The sequence below is a fragment of the Hylobates moloch genome, unplaced genomic scaffold (assembly GCF_009828535.3).
Source record: "Hylobates moloch isolate HMO894 unplaced genomic scaffold, HMol_V3 SCAFFOLD_1, whole genome shotgun sequence".
NCBI lineage: Eukaryota > Metazoa > Chordata > Mammalia > Primates > Hylobatidae > Hylobates > Hylobates moloch.
Window position 1 is genome coordinate 172,687,938 of NW_026652276.1, and position 19,359 is coordinate 172,707,296.

The window sequence follows — 19,359 nt, forward strand, 5'->3', positions numbered from 1 at the left end:
TTACTTCTGTTTGTGCAGAGCCTGGAGGTCAACCATGGGTTAGAGCTTAATGCCTTCTTGGGTATTCTCGGTGCATGTGCTCCTTTCTAAGCATGGATGTGGCCTTCTAGAGACCCAGAGATATGTGGGAGCTTATTTCACAAAACATCTTCATTACCCAGCTTTTTCTCCTAAGCTCTTGTGTCTTTTGTTTTCACCAATTTTTATCCCTTGTTCCAGGTAGCCACAACTGATAAATTTGCCTTTAAGTGTTTTTGACAAACATCCCCTGGGAGTTGCCTTTATAGCCTTGTGGAGTTCTGAGTTTAGTGAAATAAAGGCAAGTCCCTTTCACTGGTCTTTAGGCAACCACCAGACAAGTAAAAACAGACAATAACAAATCTTTGAGAACAATGTTCACTCTGCTCCTCTGGCACCAGGAATCACCTTGGGAATTCAGGCTGCTCATTAAAAGTAATGCCATTAAAAGTAATGGCAAAAACCACAATTAGTTTACATTGTCTTCTTTTAATGCTACTTTTTTTTTTTTTTTTTTGGACAGAGTCTTACTCTCTTGTCCAGGCTGGAGTGCATTGGTACAGTCAGCCTTGAACTCCTGGGCTCAAGCGATCCTCCCACCTCAGCCTTCTTAGTACCTGGGACTACAGGCATGCATCACCATGCGTGGCTAATTTTTAAAAACTTTTGGCAGAGACAGAGTCTCCCTATGTTGCTCAGGCTGTAATGCTATCTTTTTTTTTTTTTTTTTGAGACAGAGTCTCACTCTGTCACCCAGGCTGGAGTGCAGCGGCGCAGTCTTGGCTCCCTGCAACCTCCGCCTCCAGGGTTCAAGCAATTCTCCTGCCCCAGCCTCCTGAGTAGCTGGGATTACAGACATGCGCCACCACACCTGGCTAATTTTTTTTTTTTTTTTTTTGAGACGGAGTCTCGCTCTGTCGCCCAGGCTGGAGTGCAGTGGCACTATTGCGTCTCACTGCAAGCTCTGCCTCCCGGATTCAAGCCATTCTCCTTCCTCAGCCTCCCAAGTAGCTGGGACTACAGGTGCCCGCCTCCACGCTCGGCTAATTTTTTTGTATTTTTAGTAGAGACGGGGTTTCACCATATTAGCCAGGATGGTCTCGATCTCCTGACCTCGTGATCTGCGCCTCGGCCTCCCAAAATGCTGAGATTACAGGCATGAGCCACCGTGCCCAGCCCACACCTGGCTGATTTTTGTATTTTTATTAGAGACGGGATTTCACCATGTTGGTCAGGCTGGTCTCAAACTCCTAACCTCATGATCCACCTGCCTCGGCCTCCCAAAGTGCTGAGATTACAGATGCGAGCCACCATGCCTGGCCTGTAATGCCATCTTTTTAAAGGTGGTACACATATAATCAGTCTTGCCCCTATTAGTACATATACCTATGAGTTTTGACAAACATAGTGTAATCATCAGAATCAAGATTCACAACAGTTCTTTCACTTCTCCGTGACTGTTAGTCTTTTCCTCTTCTTCTCCACTTCCAATCCCTTGGCAATCCAATCTGTTTTATTATTTTGCCTTTGCAATAATGCCAGTTAAATGAAACAATGCCTTTTAGTCAGGTTTCTTTTACATAGGATAATTTATTTGAGATTCATCCCTGTTGTTGGATGTATCAATACTTTCTTCCTTTTTATTGTGGAGTAGTGCTATATTTTATGCATACAAAAATTTGTTTACCCATTTCCCAGTTGAGAGATGTTAGAGTAGATTCTAGTTTGGGGAAATTCATGAAGAAAGATCTTACAACTATTTGTGTACAAGTTTTTATATAAATGTAGATGTCTCATTTTACTTGTGTAAGTACATTGGATTGAGGGTGTTATATGATAAGTCTACTTAAACATTTTTCTTTCACTTTTATTCTCTTTTTTTTTTTTTTTTTTTTTGAGACAGAGTCTCGCTCTGTCGCCCAGGCTGGAGTGCAGTGGCGCAGTCTCGGCTCACTGCAAGCTCCACCTCCCGGGTTCATGCCATTCTCCTGCCTCAGCCTCTCCTAGTAGCTGGGGCTACAGGCGCCCGCCACCACGCCCAGCTAATTTTTTGTATTTTTAGTAGAGACGGGGTTTCACCGTGGTCTCGATCTCCTGACCTCGTGATCCACCCGCCTCGGCCTCCCAAAGTGCTGGGATTACAAGCGTGAGCCACCGCGCCTGGCCACTTTTATTCTCTTAATGTTAACATTTTTCAAACTACAGTACATCAAAGTAATAAATTAACATTGGTACAAGACTTTTTCCTAAGCCACATTACCAATTTTATTCATATTTTATGAGTTTTTCCCACTGATGTCATTTTTCTATTCTAGGATCTACTCCAGGATCCCACATTATACTTAGTTTCATGTCTCTTCTGCCTTTAATTTGTGATGGTTCCTCAGTCTTTGTGTACCATGACCTTGAAGAATACTAGTCAGTTATTTTGTAGTATGTCATTTAATTTGGTTTTGTCGGATGTATCTTCATGATTAGATGGAGAGTATGCATTTTTGGCAAGAATATCACAAAAAAATCTTAATACATTGTGACGGGGTACATGATATTTACATTTCTTATTATTGATGATATTAACCTTAACCACTTGGTTAAGGTAATGTCTCGTGTCTGCAGAGTTCTTTACTGTTAAAGTACTATTTTTATATTTGTAATTAATAAGTATCTTAAAGAAGATACTTCGAGACTATGCAAATATCCTGTTTCTCCTCAATAATTTTAGCATCTATTGGTGGATTCTTATTACCGTGTTTTTACAGTGCTTATTACCCTGATGTTCTAATGGTGATTTTTTTACTTTCCTCGTTCCTCATTAATGTAGAATTCATGAATAGGAATGCTTTTGTAAGGAAGAACTATCACTCATCTCCATCTCTTTATGCAATTGTTTATATAAATATCTACTGATGGATATTTATTTTATGCCGTTAGTTATAATCCAGAACAATTATTTTGTGTTTCGTTGCTCAAATTGTTCTAACTTTGGCCTTTGGGAACTCTTTCAGTTTGGCTTCTTTGCCCTTCAATATGTCTTCTTACCACTGTGCTCATCCTTTTAAATCATTTTCTTATTTTTTACCACCATGGCAGTTTCATTTTGTATTTTCCCCACCCTAGGCCTTGGAAACAACCACTTCTGCAAGCATCACTGGTTCCTTTTATTGGAGAATTAAAGATTATGATCTGGATAATAGGTATATTTATTACTACTGAGTTGTTGCTACTGGGATATCATTGGTTCTATACTTCTTCAGCAGACAGAGCTTAGAAATATTTATATGTATACTAACTCATGCATTTATGTAGATTTGTAATTATTTCTGTTTTTGTCTGTTTGTGTATATGCATTTTAAAGCTATGAGTTTGTTATGATAGCTTTGATTCAAATCCAACATCATAGGACAGGGTTTCTTCTAGCTTTCTTGTTTTCTTTATTTGTATCTTCATTCTGTGACAGTGATAAACCTGGCTGTTATTATTTGCTATACATTTACTTATTTGATCAACCTTATACACATATAAGAAACTGGCAAAATGTTTTCCTAAGTAGTTACAGTATTCTACATTTCTACTAACAATTTTTGAGAGTTGTCTAGGTGCTTTGCATCTTTGCTGGCACTTGATATCGTCAACATTTTTTAAAGCCATTCTAATAATTATGTCATGGTATCTTATTATGGTTTAGTTTGATTTCCATGATGACTAACGATGTGGAGCATCATTTCATCTTCTTGTTTGGTGTATCTTTGCCTATTTAAAAAAATGAGTTATTTGGCCAGGTGTGGTGGCTCGTGCCTGTAATCCCAGCATTTTGGGAGGTTGAGGCAGGTGGATCACCGGAGGTCAGGAGTTCGGAACATCCTGGCCAACATGGCGAAACCTCATCTCTCCTACAAATACAAAAATTAGGCAGGTGTAATGGCAGGTGCCTGTAATCCCAGCTACTCTGGAAGCTAAGGCAGGAGAATCTCTTGAACCCAGGAGGTGGAGGTTGCAGTGAGCCGAGACTGCAGCACCATACTCCAACCTGGGTAACAGAACAAGACTCTGTCTCACTCACACACACAAAAAAATTGGGTTATTCATTTTCTTATTGAGTTTTGAGAGTTATTTATGTGTTCTGGATATAAGTCCTTTATCAGATATGTGATATATGAAAATTTTCTTCCAGTCTATGGATTGTTTTTTGTTTGTTTTAAATTTTCTTACCAGTATCTTTCAAAGACCGAGAGTTCTTAAATTTGATGATACATAATTTATACTCTTTTTCTTTTATGGATTATGCCTTTGGTGTCATATCTAAGTAATTGCATTTAATCCAAGGTCATAAACATACTTATGTTCACTTGTTAAAATTTTATTTTATTTTATTTTTATTTTTTTATTTTTTTGAGACAGAGTCTCACTCTTTCACCCAGGCTGGAGTTCAGTGGCGCGATCTCGGCTCTCTACAGGCTCCGCCCCCCGGGGTTCACGCCATTCTCCTGCCTCAGCCTCCCGTGTAGCTGGGACTACAGGTGCCCGCCACCTCGCCTGGCTAATTTTTTTGTATTTTTTTAGTAGAGATGGGGTTTCACCGTGTTAGCCAGGATGGTCTCGATCTCCTGACCTCATGATCCGCCCGCCTCGGCCTCCCAAAGTGCTGGGATTACAGGCGTGAGCCACTGCGCCCGGCCACTTGTTAAAATTTTATACTTGTACTTAGAGGTTTTACAGTTAGGTCTACATCCATTTTGAGTTAGCTTTTGTATCAAGTATGATGTTATAGATGGAGATTCTTTTTACATCTAATTATTCCAGCACAATTTATTGAAAAAGGCCATTCTTTCTCTATTTAATGGTCTTTTTGCCATGGTCACAAATAATTTGATCATATATATGTGGGTGTATTTTGTTTTTACCCTCTGTTCCATTCCATTGATCAATATGCCTGTTCTTTCTTCATTACCACGGTATCTTAACTACTGTAGCTTTACATTAAGTCAAGAAATCAGGTAGTGTGAGGCTTCCAACTTTGTTATTCCTTTTCAAAATCATTTTGGTTATTCTGGTTTCTTTGCCTTTCTATATGAATTTTAGAATTAACTTGTCAATTTCTATGAAATGTTGTGCTAGGGTTTTATTCAGAATTGCTATGAATCTGTGTATCTGTTGGGGTAGAACAGATGACCTTATAATTTTGAGTCTTGCAATCTATGAATATGGAATATTTCTCATTTACTTAGGGCTTCTTTGATTTATTAGTGTCTTTTAGTTCTCATCGTACAAAACTTGTACATATTGTGCATAGATTTATACCTAAGTATTTCACATTTTTGGAGCTGTCTGACACATTGTTTCAAATAACTTTGTTGCTAATATATAGGAATACACTTTTGTATATTACCTTATCTTGCAGTCCTTCTAAACTAAGTTATTACTTCTAAGTGGCTTTTTAAATTTTGTAGATTCTTAGGGTTTTTCTACATTTTGTCTTGACTAGCTAGACACTGTGTTCTTTTTTGTATGCATTTAATTTCTTTTTTTTTTTTATTTGAGACAGAGTCTAGTTCTGTCACCCAGGCTGGAGTGCAGTGGCATGACCTGGCTCACTGCAACCTCCACCTCTCGGGTTCAAGCGGTTCTCTTGCCTCAGCCTCCTGAGTAGCTGAAATTACAAGCGCCTGCCACCAAGCCCAGCTAATTTTTGTATTTTCAGTAGAGACAGGGTTTCACTGCGTTGACCAGGCTGGTCTTGAACTCCTGACCTCAGGTGATCCGCCCACCTCGACCTCTCAAAGTGCTAGGATTACAAGCTGAGCCACTGTGCCCAGCCTGCATTTAATAATCTTGCTTTATTGTACTGGGTAAATTCTTCAGTACTTTGTTGAATAGACATGACGAGAGTAGTAAATGGTTCTTATCAAACTGAGGAATTTCCCTTTCATTGAAAGGGATTGAAAGGCTTGCTCAAGCCTTTCAGTCATGGTGGGTGTGGGATGTTGTCAAAGGTTTTCTTCTTCCTCTATCATCTGACTGGACGTTTATTTATTTATTTATTTTTTATTTTTATTTTTTTGCCTCAAGGGACCAGCCTTTATTTTTTTTCCTATTGTTTTTCAGCTTTCAATTTTATTGATTTTTATTTTCATTTCTTTCTTCTTCTTTTGGTTCTAATTTGTTCTTTTTTTTAGCTTAGATCATTAATTTTAGGCCTTCTCTAATACAAGCATGTAATGCTATAAATTTCATTGTAAATGCTGCTTTAGCTACATCTCAAAACTTTAGGTAATTCTTGCCATTTTCTACTTCCATGTAAGTTTTGGAAAATAGTTTGTCAAACCCACAAAAGTAAGAAGATTTGGAATTTTGGTTATGATTCCTGTGAATCTATAGATAAATTTGGAAGAATTTTTATCTTTATAGCATTTATTCTTCCAGTCTATGAAATGGTAGTATTTCTTCATTTATTAAGATCTTTAATAAATTAGTGAAAGGTACACAACTACAGAACCAATGGATGTTAAAATGACAACAAAGCAATATTATGAACAACCTTATGCTGATAAATTCAACAACTTAAATGAAATGAACAAATTACTTGAAATACACTAACTGTCAAAGCTTACAGGAGAAGAAATAACCTAAATATATCTACTAAAGAAAACTCCAGGCCTGGATAGCTTCACTGGTGAATTCTCTCACATGTGCATTTGAAGAAAGGCAAAGATGATACAAAAAATTATGGATCAGCATCCCTAATAAACATAGATGGTTAAATTCTTAGCAAAAATTTAACAAATGAAAACCAATTCTATATACAAAGGATAAAACATCATGAGTAAATGGAGGTTTATTCCAGGAATCAAGCAGTGTAAATCACCATGTAACCAGACCAAAAAGGAAAAACCATATGTTCATCTCAATAGATACTATCTGTTGCTGTATAACAAATTATTCCAAAACGTAGTTATCTTAAAATAACTAACCTTTATTATCTCACAGTTTTTGTGTGTCAGGAATCTGGATGCAGCTTAGTTAAGTAAGCTCAGGATCTCTCAGGACAGTGCAGTGAAGGTGTTGGCTGAGGTTGCATTTATCTCAAGGCTCAACCAGGGAGGGATCTAATTTAAAGCTCACTAGGGGTTGTTGGCAAGATTCACTTTCCTTTGGCTTGTTGGTCTGAAGGGCCTCAGTTCAATGCTATTATCTGGAGGCTGTTTTTGTTGCCCGAATGGCCTCCACATAGGGCAGTTCACAGCATGACACCCTGTATCATTGAATCACGGTATTTCCCTGACCCCTTCATGCATGGGAACTGGAGTGTATGAGCACTGGCAGGGGCAGACTTTACTCACTTGCTGTTCCACCCCTCACATGATGGGGAGTGCAAGTGAGTGGGTGCAAGAGCTGGGGCGAGTGCTTTTGGGCACCAGCAAGAGCAAACTCTGTATCAGCTGCATGGCAGCATCTAGGAGAGGGGTGCCTGTGACCCCTGAAGCCCCAGAGGAAATGATACAGTGCCCTTTCAGTTTTGCCATCCACGGACAGCTTAAGTGTTAGCAGCTTAGGAGGGTCAGTGTGATGGCCTTTTTACATGCTCATTTGTGGCACCTGAGTTCTTGTCTGGCATCCAGGAAAAATGTCACATGAACGACTTCAATATGGTAAATGCAGGGGGTTTTATTGCTGATGAAAGTGGCTCTCAGCAAGAAGGAGCTGAAAAGGGGTTGGAGCAGGAAGGTAATCTTACCCTGAGGTCCAGCCGTCCCCAGCCAGACTCATCTCCAAAGCTACACCATCAAGCCATCACTCTGAAGTCAAGCTGCTTCTGTCAGACATCCAGCTGCTGCTTCTCTTCCCTGTGCTGGCTGAGCCTGCAGTTTTTATGGGCATAGGATGGGGGTGGGGCATGCCATAGGTAGTTTTGGAAAAGGCAGCATTCAAGTGGGAAGATGGGGATCTAAGTTCTCACTTTGGGCTGCAGTTCCAGGCTTGAGGGTGGGGTCCTCACTGGGGATCTGCCCTCTTCTGCCCAGAATTTATCTGCCTCTTGTCCTTATCATCATCAGATAAAGCTAGTGAAGAAAGCAGAGTATGCTTTAGTGGACATCACAGTCTTTTATAAGTTAATCTTGAAAGTGACATTTTATCGTTTTTGTCCTTTGCTTCAGAAGGCCAACAACAGAAAAAATAGGCATATTGAGCTTTGTCTAAACTTAAAACTTTTGTATGTTGAAGAACACTATGAAGAAAGTGAAAAGACAGCCCACAAAATAAGCTATTTTGCATCTTATGTATCTGGTAAGGATCTAGTACCCAAAAAATATAAAGAACTATTATAACTCAATGATAAGAAGATGACCCAATATAAAAATGACCAAAGGATCTAAATAGCTATTTCTCCGAAGAAGATATATTAGATGGGAACTGAAGACATGAAAAGATGCATAACATAACAATTCCTTAGAAAAATGCAAAGTAATACCACAATGAGATTTCACGATTCATATATTCAAAGGAATAAAATGTTAAAACTGACTATACCAAGTGTTGTTAAGGATGTGAAGCAACTGCAACTTGCATATAGTGCTGGTGAGTGTGTAAAATGGTTCAACTGCTTCAGAAAACATTTTCTGAATTTCTTTAAATGTTAAACATACATTTACCATTTGATCCAGCTATTCTACTTATGTATTTATTCAAGATTTAAACAGATAATCATAGTTGCTTTATTTGTAATAGCCCCCAAGTTGAAACAACCCAGATTTTCATCAACAGATACATGGATCAATTGTAGTATATTTATGTAATGGAATAGTATTCAGAAGTGGAAAGGAACCAAGTATCAATTCATGTAATAAAATGAATGAGTTTCAGAATAATTAGTGAGTAAAAGAAACCAGAAAAAAAGGGGGTACAAACTGGAATAGAATAAAGGGGAGAGGTTTTTTTGGGTTTTTTTTTTTTTTTTTGGAACAAGGTCTCACTTTGTCACTTTGACACCCAGGCTGGCATGCAGTGGCATGATATAGCTCACTGCAGCCTTGACCTCCTGGGCTCAAGTGATCCTCCCATCTCAGCCCCCCATGTAGCTGGGACTAGAGGTGCACACCACTACACCTAGCTCATTTTTTGTATTTTTTTCTAGAGGTGGAGTTTCACCACATTGCCCAGGTTGGTCTGAAACTCCTGAGGTCAAGCAATTTGCCTCACTCATCCCTGCAAAGTGCTAGGAATACAGGCATGAGCCACCACATCCAGCCAGAGGGGAGAGTTTTCAATTCCAAAATTTCTCTTTAACAGAAAATTGAAGGCCGGGCGCGGTGGCTCACGCTTGTAATCCCAGCACTTTGGGAGGCCGAGGCGGGCGGATCACGAGGTCGGGAGATCGAGACCACAGTGAAACCCCGTCTCTACTAAAAATACAAAAAATTAGCCGGGCGTGGTGGCGGGCGCCTGTAGTCCCAGCTACTCGGAGAGGCTGAGGCAGGAGAATGGCGTGAACCCGGGAGGCGGAGCTTGCAGTGAGCCGAGACTGCGCCACTGCACTCCAGCCTGGGTGACAGAGCGAGACTCCGTCTCAAAAAAAAAAAAAAAAAAAAAACAGAAAATTGAAAACAAATATACAGTGCCAAGATTACCACCAGCAATATCCCAGAACTCAAATAGGATGAGGCAGCTTTCAGAGCCACAGATAAATGAAAAAACTCTAAGCAGATGGTCTGATATTGTGAAATATATATTTGGCTTTCATCTCCATTTCCTGATGTACAACTCCTAAAATCCTTAGAATCTCCAAAGTCGTATATTTTTGTATGCTGATACTGACTGATAGCTTTAGGGTAGGGTTGGTCACCAGAAAAATGAAGGCATGATTAGAAGTTTGGGACTTACAGCTGTACCCTGAAACCTTCGGGGAGAGGAGAGGAGCTGAAGGTCAAGTTGATCACTAATGACCAGTGGTTTAATTAAGTAGGCCTACATCATGAAGCCTTCATCAAAACCTGAGAGGACAGGGTTCAGAGAGCTTCTGGATATCTGAATATGTTGAGGTTCCTGCAGGGTGGCATGCCCAGGAAGGGAATGGAAGCACCACCTCCTTCCTCTATACCTTGCCCTGTACATTTCTTCACCTGTTTCCTTTGCAATACCTGTTTTGCTGAGTTCTGTAAGCCACTCTAGTAAATTGTTCAAACCCAGAGAGGGAGTTGTGGGAACCCCAACTCGAATCTGATTAGTCAGAAGTTCTGGAGGCATGGACTTGTGACTGAAGGTGGGGAGGCAGTCTTGGAGACAGCCCTCAACCTGTGGGATCAGATTCTTATTTCCAGGTAGGTAGTATCAGAATTAAATTGGAGGATATCCAGGTGGCAGGGTCCACTGCATATAGGTAGGGGGAACTCCTCACCCCCAAACATTTGGTCAGATAATTCTTTCTTGATTCTTCTGGTGTGAGAGCAGAGGAAAAACACAGTTTGAGAGTTTAACCTAAACAGGGAAAGTATCTGTGATACTTTTCTTCCGAGTCTTCCTGGCACCAAGTGCACAGAATAGTTCCCTTTAATTCATGGTTTCTATGCTGAAAGTTGTGAGATTGAGGTGGACAACCAGCTTCCCTATCATCTCGAGTTCCCTTTCAGGAGAATTCTTCCTCCCTCAACTCATTGGAAGCATTGGCAGTGCCTGAAGATAGAAATATTGCTAAGCGCAGGCAGAGTAAAAGGTGGGGAGGTGGTACCGCCATCCCTGACCTTGCAAACTCTGCTGTATAACTCAACCAAAGGAGATGCCAAATCATAGTGGCTGTTCAGCACCACACTGTAAGAGGTATGTTCCACAGATCCCCTAGGCAGAAACGCCTAACCATTCTTCTCACACTGCTGTGATACATTCTTTGTGATTTCCCCTATTGAGGACAGGCAGCATTTAGATTGCTTACTGAAGCTTAGGCAATCCTGTGCTTAAGGTGCCATCTAGTACCAAAAAGGAGGCAGTGACCTAGTGGGAAACAATATTCAACAGATAAATTACGAAGAGTGTCTAAGCAAACATGCCCAGTAAACACCAAAACAATCCAGACCAAAAAGACTGGAATAAATGAATTATTCATTGCAAAGATATGGACATAAATCTATAGGAAATAACAAATAAGGAACAGTGACCTCCCCAAAAAGACGTAGCAAAACTCCAGTGACTGATCCTAAAGAGACACAGTACATGAGCTCTCCAACCAAGGATTTAAAATAACAGTTTTAAGTAAACTTAGTGATCTCTAAGATAAAACAAAAAAAAATTCAGAAATTTATCAAAGAAATTAAACAGATTGAAATTGTTTTTAAAAATGAAATCTGGAACTCAGCAATACATTTGTCCACTGAAAATTTGATTAGATGCTGTGAACAGCAGAATGGATCAAGCAGAGAAAAGAATCAGTGAGCTTTTTAAAGGACAGGCTATTTGAAAACACACAGAGGAGAATGAAAAGGAATGAAGATTACCTACAAGATACAGAAAATTACTTCAAAAGACCAAATCTTAAGAATTATTGATGTTCAAGAGGGAGTTGAGGTAGAAAACTTATTCAAAGAAATAATAACAGAAAACTTTCCCAAACTTGAGAAAGACATAAATATCCAGTTATAGGAAGGTCTGAGAACAACAAACAGATTTGATCCAAATAAGATTTCCCTAAGGCATATGTTGGGAAAACCAGCCCCACACCACCCAGTGGGTACCCCAAGTCTGGTGGAGACAAAGGAGTTAGAAAGAGGCAGAATAAGCACTTGAAAGGCGGGTCCAGGGGACCAGAGCCTCTGAGGCTTGCTCATGGCCCAGAGCCCTTGGGCTCCGCTCAATTTATTGGTTTACAAGCTCTTTGTTCTTAGGGCAGATGGGAGGGATAGGAAGGGTTAAGGAAAAGGATTAATCAGTGAAGGAACTTGTGAGTCATTCGTGGTTTCTGTGAATTTTCTTGAGCAAAGGCGTGTGTCTTAACTACTTAAGATCTTTAACTTATCAGGACTGAAACAGGTGGGAGTGGGTTTCAGGAGGAGCCAAGATGTTTGATTATACTTCACTGCTTCAAGGAGTGTTATCTCCCTGAGTAACCTGTGGAATGCCGCCCAGTGCTTATGCTCTCGGGGCATAAAGACATGAAGGCAATAAGGAGACATTTCTCCTCAGAGGCCACTCATGGCTTCCCATGAGTGTCTCACGCAGGGGAGACCAACTCAACTGGCACCCCAGAAACTGTCTTTCCCACAGCATATAATAATTAAACTCTAAAAGGGCAAGGATAAAGAAAGGATTCTAAAAGCAGCAAAAGAAAAGAATCAAATAACATGTAAACAAACTCCAATTCGTCTGGCAACAGACTTCTCAACAGAAGCCATACAGGCCAGGAAGGAGTTAGATGACATTTTTAAAGGGCTGAATGAAAAAAATCTGCCATCCAAGAATACTGTATCCAGCAAATATACCCTTGAAATGTGAAGGCCAGAAAAAGTCTTTCCTAGACAAAAGCTAGGAGGATTCACCACTACCGTACCCATTTTCCAAGAAATGCTGAAGGGAATTGTTTAACCTGGAAGAAAAAAACATGCGAAAAGAAAACATTTGAAGGTGCAAAACTGGCCAGTTAAAGTAAGTACACAGACCATTAATATTCATTTTTTTTTTTTTTTTTTTTTTCCTAGAGAGGGTTTTGTTCTATCGCCCAGGCTGGAGTGCAGTGGCATGATCTCAGCTCACCGAAACCTCTGCTTTGTGGGCTCAAGCGATCCTCCCACCTCTGCCTCCCAAGTAGCTGGAATTACAGGTGTGTGCCACCACACCTGGCTAATTTCTGTGTTTTTTTTGTAGAGATGGGGTATCACCATGTTGCCTATGCTGGTCTTGAACTCCTGGGCTCAAGCAATCCACCTGCCTTGGCATTCCAAACTGCTGGGATTACAGGCATGGACCACTGTGCACAGACCCCAAGAATATGCTTCCCCCCGCCCCCAAAGAGACGGAGTCTCACTGTGTCACCCAAACTGGAGTGCAGTGGTGTGATCTTGGGTCACTGCAACCTCTGCCTCCCGGGTTCAAGCAATTCTCCTGCCTCAGCCTCCTGAGTAGCTGGAACTACAGGCATGCACCACTGCCCCTGGCTAATCTTTATTTTTATTAACGGAGTTGGGGTTTCGCCCTCTTGTCCAGGCAGGTCTCAAACTTGTGGCCTTAAGTGATCCGCCTGCCTTGGCCTCCCAAAGTGCTGGGATTACAGGCCTCAGCCACCGCACCTGGCCTCCCAAGAATATTCTAATGCTGTAAGTGTGGTGTGCAATTCACTCATAACTCTGGTATGAAGCATAAGAGAAAAATCTATCAAAAACTGTAATAGCTACTGCAGCCTGTTGAGAGATAAGGAATATAAAAATATGTAAATTAAGACAAAGTCAAAATATGTGGAGGATGTAATTAAAGTGTAGAGGTTTTTTTTTTTAGTTTTCTCTTTGTTTCTCTTCTTTATTATCTAAAATAAGTTTTCATCTTTTAAAAGTAATTTGTTGTATTTACAAGATGATTCTTAAAATTCATGCTAACCACAATGGAAAAACTTATTGTAGATACTCTAAAAATAACAAGCAATGCGTTAGACCAGTAGTGGTGGCTCGTGCCTGTAGTCCTAGATCTTCAAGAGGCTAAGGCAATAGGATTGCCAGAGCCCAGCAGCTTGAGGTTGCAGTTAGCTGTGATCCTGCCACTGCACTCCAGTTTGGGCACCAGGGCAGGACCTTGTCTCAAAAAAAGAAAAGAAAAAATCAACAAATCAAAACATACTAACAAAGAAAATCACTTAGCCACAAAGGAAAACAGTAAGAATGGAAGAAAAGGAGACAAGTTAGAAAACAGCCATTAAAGAAACAACAAAAGGGCAGTGGTAAGTTTTTATTAGTACTAACACAGAATAAAAATAGATTCAGTTCTCAGCTTAAAGACACAGAATGGCTAAATGGATTAAGAAAACCAAGACCCAACCATATGCTGTCTACAAGAAACGTACTTAATCTATAAAGACAGAATTTGAAAATGAAGGGATGGAGAAAGGTATTTCATTTATGCGAGTGGAAACCAAAAAGGATCTGGAGTAGCTATGCATATGTAAAATAGGCTACTAGTCAAAGACTGTAAAAAGAGACAAAGTCACTATAAAATGATGAAGGAGTCAATTCAGCAAGATGATATAACAATTATAAATATTTAACCAATGCAGGAACACCCCAATATATTAAGCAAACATTAATAGATCTAAAGGGAACAGTTTGGTAAAATAAATAAGACCACGTTTTTTTGATACATCAGTATGGTAGATATAGTTTACACTAATCTGTTGTGTATTTCAAAATAGCTAGAAGAGAATAATTCACATGTTTCTAACATAAATAAATAAGGTGCTGGATATCCCAAGTACACTGATTTGACTTTATAAATTATATGAATGTATTAAATTATCACATCCACCCTGAATATAGATGCGCCTAATACATACCAATTAAATGTTTAAAATAGTCCTAAAGGGAGAGAGACTGCAATTCAGTATTAGTAGGGAGCTTCAGTAGCACACTCTCAGTAATGGACAGATCATTCAGACATAATACCAACAAGGAAACACTGAAGTTAAACTACACAGGCCTAACCGACATTTACAGAACATTTGTGAAAAGAGAATGAAATTCTGTCACTTGTGACAACATGGATGAACCTAGAAGTCCTAGAAATCCTTATGTTAATTGAAATAAGCCAGACAGAGAAAGACAAACATCACATGTTCTCAGTCATATGTGGAGCTAAAAAAGTGGATCTCATGAAGATAGTAGATTGGTAATTACCAGAGGCCAGGAAGGTTTTGGGGAAGGAAACTGGGAAGAGAGGTTGATGAATGAGTACAACTTTCAGTTAGAAGAAATAAGACCTAGTGTTTGATCGTTGAGTAAGCATACTTAATAATCTGTTGTACATTTCAAAATAACTGGAAGATAATAATTCGAATGTTCCTAACATAAATAAAAGATAAATGTTTAAAATGATGGATATCCCAATTACCCTGATTTGATCTTGACACAATATATTAATGTATCAGATTATCACATGTACCCCCAAAACATGTACATCTAGTATGTATCAATAAAAATAAATAAATGTCTTAGTCCATTCTCACACTGCTAATACAGATATACCTGAGACTGGGTTATTTATAAAGGAAAGTTGTTTAATTGACTCACAGTTCATTGTGGCTGGGGAGGCCTCAGGAAACCTACAATCACAGTGGAAGAGGAATCACACATGTCCTTCACATGGTGGCAGCAAGAAGAAGTGCCAAGCAAAAGGGGGAAAAGCCCGTTACAAAACCATCACATCTTGTGAGAACTCACTATCACAAGAACATCATGAGGGTAACCACCCCCATGATTAAATTACCTCTCGCTGGGTCCCTGTCATGACACATGGGGATTATGGGAACTACAATTTAAGATGAGATTTGGGTGGAGAGACAACCAAACCATATCATGCATTCCTAAGTATTTTTTTAAAAAATGGAATAAAGGATTTCTCAAACCAGTAAGGAAAGTATACATGCCTAAACATCAAAGTAGGTAAAAGATATAAATGGACATACTACAGAAGACGCAGTATATACTACTGCATCTTTATTGGCCAGGGGAAGGTGTTACAGTTTGGCTGTATCCCCACCCAGATCTCATCTTGAATTGTAGCTTCCACAGTCCCCACATATTGTGGGAGAGACCTGGTGGGAGGTAATTGAATCATGGGGGTGAGTCTTTCCCATCCTATTCTTGTGATAGTGAATACCTCTCACGAAGTCTGATAGTTCTATAAAGGGGAGTTTCTCCGCACAAGTTCTCTTCTCTGCCGCCATGTGAGACGTGCCTTTTACCTTCTGCCATGATTGCGAGGCCTCCCCAGGCATGTGGAACTGTGAGTTCATTAAAACTCTTTTATTTGCTAATTGCCCGGTCTTGGGTATATCTTTATCAGTAGTGTGAAAACGGACTAATACAGAAGGTAAATCAAGATTATAGTAAGGTAGCATTTAACACGTATTTGTTTTGAAAAAATTGAAAATTCTGATGATACTGAGGAGATATTGTTCTGTCTTCTGGCTTAAATGTAAGTTACTTTAATCCTTTTACTAAAGATTCTTCATTAATCTCCTGGTTAAGTGAATTTTGTTATTAAGTAACTTTTGTTTCTCAAGAAGGGCTCATGGGTTTTTCATGTTGGAGAATGCTTCCCATTTACACTTGAAGACCACGTTGGCTAGTTAGAGTAAATTGTTAATGGTTACTTCAGTAGCATACAGAAGCAGAAAACGTATAGAAAAGAGGAATTTTGCAGGGAGTTGAGGGAGGAAAGCTGTTCTTGCAGAACATTTCTTTATGAGATGTTCTACTATTATAGGAAAGCCAAGAAATAGTTTGTTACAGTGAGTTCTTCCACTAGAATGTGTCCTCCCTAAAAAGGGACAGTGTCTGCACATAGGAGAATAGAAAGTGGGACAGATAAGTAGGTTGGTAAAACTGTAGGGAGTTTAAAACAGTGTTGAATACATTATGAATTCTAGGCAGTTCACTGATAATCACTTCTCAAATTTTCTACCTGTACTCCCAAGTCTCTGGGAGTAGAGTTTTGCCTTTTTTTCATTATTTTTGTAATAAATTGAAAAGGAGACTCATTTTTCAGTTCTCATTATAATTAGATAACATGATTTTAGGAGATAATTGATATAAATTATTTTTCTAAAACAGTATATATGTTATGAAACAATTTCATTAACTTTTCTAAAAAGTTATATCTAAATTTCTGACTTGTTTCCTTACATTCTAATGGCTAGAAATATAATAAAGTTTTCTGGATTTAATTTCATGTGCGCATATTCAAGTTGTCAACCTTGCTGGCATCAGTGTCAACAATAAAGTACTATGGGCCATTTTACCATTCTGGAGGAGAAGTATACCTATATTCTAGCATACATATATTATTTTTCCACTTAAAGGAGCTCATTTAAATGAATGTTACAAATATGTTCCCTAGACTTGAAGATTCTACATAAGTTTCAGGAACTAAAATATTTTTATTGTACATATTTTCACATATACAGAAAAATACAGAACAATGAAATATTTATGGTATATGTTTACATAGGTTTACCAAATCATAACATTTTAGTATATTTATGTTTTTGAAGTATTGTAAACTACAGTTATTAGAACATTATGGTCCTTAATAATTTAGAATGAACCTCTTAAAAGATACTTTTCTGTATACAAAATGAACAAGATTTCTGAAATATTATCTAATATCAAATTAGTATTATCTAATACCAGACCATGTTCACATATCACTAGTTACCCTCAAACTGGAAAAGTTTGTTTCTTTGAATCAGGGTTCTTTTGGTGGTTGACTCTTTTAAGATTCCTTTAATCTAGAACAGTTTACTCTCCCCTGCCACCTTTTTTCCCACCTTTGACCGAAAGAAATCAAGACAATAGTCCTGTAGGCTAAAAGAGTACAACTTCTACTGTTATGTGGCATCCATTACCTTGTTACACTAGTTGCTGAATTTCCTGTGACTTGGAAGTTATACCTAAAGCTTGTTGCTTGTTTTGATTCAGATTAAAGGTTCTCCCTCTTACACTCCTCTCCCAAAAAAAAAAACCTTCACAGATGATGCTGGCCCTTTAATTTTGTGTTACAAAATCTGGTGGTTCTACTGTAAAAGATGCTAAGATTGATCACTGTGTTTGGGCTCTAGAGTCGTTTGCTTATTTGTTTTTAAAAGCAGAGTATATTAACTAGAATAACATGAGGTTTTTGTGAAAATGCTTCTGTAACTAATGCTTGCATTTATGGAGTGCTCTTTATATTCTTCAAAGCAATTAGTAGAAAGCATTTAATGAGTATTTGTCGATTTTTGTATTAAAGTTTTTATGTACTCCTTTGTTTTAGATTTATTATCCTTTTCCTGTGTGAAAAGATACGACAGTTACTTTCTTTTTAATTACAGGTTTTTGGCTACTGATGTTACAAACAATAAAATATTGGAGCATAGAGTTGAAGAAAAGACTTCAACCAGGTAGGTAGAAAATAAAAGTCTAAAGAAACAATAAAATTACCATTTATTTTTATAAAGGACATTATTGATATTATTGACAGAATTGGAATATGAACTGTAGAGTACTGTTCAAAATTAAGTTTCCTGAATTTGATAATTGTATTGTGATTATATAATATTCTGACGTATTTATGGTGAAGGGACATAATGTATGCAGCCTACTTTTGAATGGTTCAGAAAAAGAAAGATAAGTAATTTGACAGATAATTTGGTAAGTCATGGATAAGTAGGAACTCTTATATTGCCAGTAGAAGTATAGATTGATCCAAGCTTTCTGGAAAGCATAATGGCAATTTGTATGAAGTTTTTATTGTCGTTGTTTTGTTTTTGACATGGAGTCTCCTCTGTCACCTAGGCTGGAGTGCAGTAACGCGATCTTGGCTCACTGCAACTTCTGCCTCCTGGGTTAAAGGGATTCTCATACCTCAGTCCCCCACGGAGCTGGGACTACAAGTTTGCGCCACCATGCCCGGCTAATTTTTTGTGTTTTTAGTAGAGACTGGGTTTCACCATGTTGGCCAGGCTGGTCTCAAACTCCTGACCTCAGGTGACCCGCCTGCCTCGGCCTCCCAAAGTGCTGGGATTACAGGTGTGAGCCACCACGCTTGGCCCTGTATCAAGTTTTAAAATAGCTTATCCCATCAATCTTACTATCCTTCCTACAGTAATTGCAGGAAGGTTACAAAAATATATATATGTATACATAAGAATATTATAGCAGAATATTTTACAGTTTGGAAATTGGCAACAACCTGGTATCTAACAATCTGAAACTGATTAAATAAATATAATTAACTACTGTACAAGCAATAAAAATGTAAATCTGTTTTTATTGACACAATGTCTGTAATATATTTTTGAGTGTTAAAGCAGGCTACTAAACAAGCAAAATAGTATTGACCTGTTTTTCAGAAAAGCTGTATGTCCACAGACACGTAAGCGTACATGTGTTTGATTAATATACAATATTTGGTTAGATGTAATGTGTGTGTATAGACATATACATATGTATGTGTGTATGTGCGTAGACATTTGGAAAGATGACACTCATGTTGCTGGTGATTATTATTATTATTTTTTGAGATGGAGTCTCGCTCTGTCGCCCAGGCTGGAGTGCAGTGGTGCGATCTCGGCTCACTGCAAGCTCTGCCTCCTGGGTTCACGCCATTCTCCTGCCTCAG

General features: G+C 38.8%; 1 protein-coding gene across 4 annotated transcripts in view; it reads left to right on the forward strand.

Moving 5' to 3' along the window:
• The window catches only part of SLC25A40 (solute carrier family 25 member 40), a 129,992-nt gene that overhangs the window by 75,035 nt on the left and 35,598 nt on the right, over positions 1 to 19,359 (forward strand). For 3 of the 4 annotated variants that reach the window (XM_058425105.1, XM_058425112.1, XM_032761179.2), the window contains one exon: positions 18,071 to 18,139. The gene's annotated coding sequence lies outside the window, so the exon portion shown is untranslated. Of the gene's footprint in view, positions 1 to 12,695; positions 12,818 to 18,070; positions 18,140 to 19,359 lie in introns of all 4 variants that reach the window. The other variant, XM_058425115.1, reaches the window with a different exon arrangement.